The sequence below is a fragment of the Rattus norvegicus genome, chromosome 4, assembly GCF_021556685.1.
Source record: "Rattus norvegicus strain SHRSP/BbbUtx chromosome 4, alternate assembly SHRSP_T2T, whole genome shotgun sequence".
NCBI lineage: Eukaryota > Metazoa > Chordata > Mammalia > Rodentia > Muridae > Rattus > Rattus norvegicus.
The window spans coordinates 79,550,804-79,553,125 of NC_141537.1; the positions used below are offsets into that span (position 1 = coordinate 79,550,804).

At 46.1% G+C, this 2,322-nt stretch overlaps 1 pseudogene across 1 annotated transcript; it reads right to left on the bottom strand.

Annotated features, from left to right (window-relative positions):
• Positions 1-320: 320 nt before the first annotated feature.
• Ywhaq-ps1 (tyrosine 3-monooxygenase/tryptophan 5-monooxygenase activation protein, theta, pseudogene 1) lies at positions 321-1,751 on the bottom strand (annotated as a pseudogene). Its single transcript, XR_015685986.1, has one exon. The product of XR_015685986.1 is annotated as a tyrosine 3-monooxygenase/tryptophan 5-monooxygenase activation protein, theta, pseudogene 1 (transcript).
• Between the last annotated feature and the right edge of the window lie 571 nt (positions 1,752-2,322).

Sequence of the window (2,322 nt, forward strand, 5' to 3'; positions counted from 1 at the left end):
CATTTTCACAAGGCTTTTTTGGGACTACAGTCAATGATTAACAAACACACAATATAATGGTCCAACTCTCTAAAGAACAATCACTGGACAAACCGGATACCCCCTCACATGTGCACAAATCTGCATGGCAAAGTACTAAAATCTAGACTTGGACTTGTGTACTTTATTTCTCCTTTCTAGTGTATTAAGAAAGGACATGCATTTTAATTTGCCCAAAGCAATGCTTGTATTCTGGCAGCAACATGCTACTTCTATCACAAGGTAAACTGAATACCAGAGCTACGAAGGCAGGAGGTGTAAGTGAATCTTTATTGGGAAGGAAGTTGTCAACTTAAACAGCAGCAAATGAAGAATGCATAAGGAAACGCCCTGTTGTCACAGACAGATGTAACCTCCAGAATGTGACACAGGAGACATTTCAATCTGTGACCCCCAAGCCCGGATGCGTTAAGCGCTTTCCCATTCAATCTAACACTTCTGGATTCCTACTAAAAAGGAATTTGTAGAAGAGCATGGAAAAGTTGCTTCTGAAAGGAAACCCCCAAGAAAGTTCAGAAAAGGAATGTAGAAATCAAGACGTTATTATTACAATCACTTTAAATTGTAATGCACTACCATTTCCTTATCTTCACAGTAATACAAAACACAGTCACTTGCAGAACTGGTTCAGATTACTTAAATACCAAATGTGCTGTCAGTCCTCTACACAAGTGTCTGGAAGTTACTCGTGTTTATATGAAATGAAGCTATTGATACTTTTCTACAGCAATAACTGCACACCAGGAAGGTGGAGACAACACAAACCAAGGGATGGAGTTTTCCCAAAGCTGCAGTGTGAAAAGACTATAAACGGTTGACCCCATACACATGAATGGGCTTCCTTGCTAGAGGAAATCCAAGTGGAATAAGGACTGGAGATGTAAAAAGGTTTTCTTGAGGGGAAGGAGGTTGGTGTCCTGGATGCCTTTAGTTCTCAGTCCCCTCAGCTGCATCACATTCTTCTCCTGCACTGTCTGATGTCCGTAATGTTAAGTTGTCTCTAAGCAACTGCATGAGATGGTGCTGTCTTTGTAGGAGTCTTCATTCAGTGTATCAAGCTCGGCGATGGCTTCATCAAAAGCCGTTTTAGCCAGTGTGCAAGCAAGCTCGGGATTATTAAGGATCTCATAGTAAAATACAGAAAAGTTAAGAGCCAGCCCCAGGCGGATCGGATGTGTAGGTTGCATCTCTTTCTTGCTTATATCAAATGCCTCTTGGTAGGCTCCTTGGGAATTTTCTATCATTTGTTTTCAATCGTCACCACAAGCGACTTCAGCAAGATACTGGAAATAATCTCCCTTCATTTTCAGATAGAAGACCTTACTCTCTGGATTAGTTGCATTGGCTATTAAATACTTATCCAACAATTCCAGGACCGTGGTGCAGATGGACCTCAGCTCAGACTCCACTTTCTCCCGTTAGTCCTTGATCAGCTGCAACTTCTTGTCCGAGGTATCGGTCTTCTGCTCAATGCTCGAGATGACCCTCCAGGCGGACCTGCGGCCCCCGACCACGTTCTTGTAGGCCACCGATAGCAGGTTGCGCCCTGCTCCATCACGGCTTTCATGCAGGTGGCCATGTCGTCGTAGCGCTTGGCCTGCTCGGCCAGCTTGGCCTTCTGGATCAGCTCGGTCTTCTCTATGGCGAGCGAGGGCGAGCGCCGAGCCGGATCCGGAGTCATCCTTCTAGTCTCCGCGGCCGCGACGCGAGTCGTCTTCCTTACTTTTTGTTGTTGTTGAGGCTTTCACATCAGGAGGTATATAGCTTTTATTTTTCCAAAGTCTACTTTTAGTGATGGTTCTTAAATGCGTAACCTCTCTTTTAGTCTACCACCCACCAGAGGTAGTGGAAACGAAAGGATACAGGGAAGGTAGACCTGTTTAGAAAGGTTCTTTGGAGCAACTCCTCTCTGTGGTATCTGGAAATCAGCAGTTCAGTGCACAGCTCTGTGCACTGGCCAACACTTCACAGATAACCAGCAGTCCACTTCGGTAGTCAGGATAGCAAACTCGAAGCAGCAGAGGTGGCTCGACCTAGCAGAGAAAGCCAGGCCTCAGCCTCAACTGGAGTCAGCAGGAGGGACGAGGAGGGACGCCAGGAGAAATTCTCAGCTGTGCTTCTCTCAGTGTGGTGAAGACCAGCAAAGCGTTGCACGGCTAGCTCTGTGAGCAAGGCTAGCTCAGCTGGCTCCGTCACTGCCATCGAGTCCTATTGACACCCTCTAAACATGTGTCCTCCATGTGTCTTGCCTCAGCACATGCGTCTGTCTCAGTTGACATCACT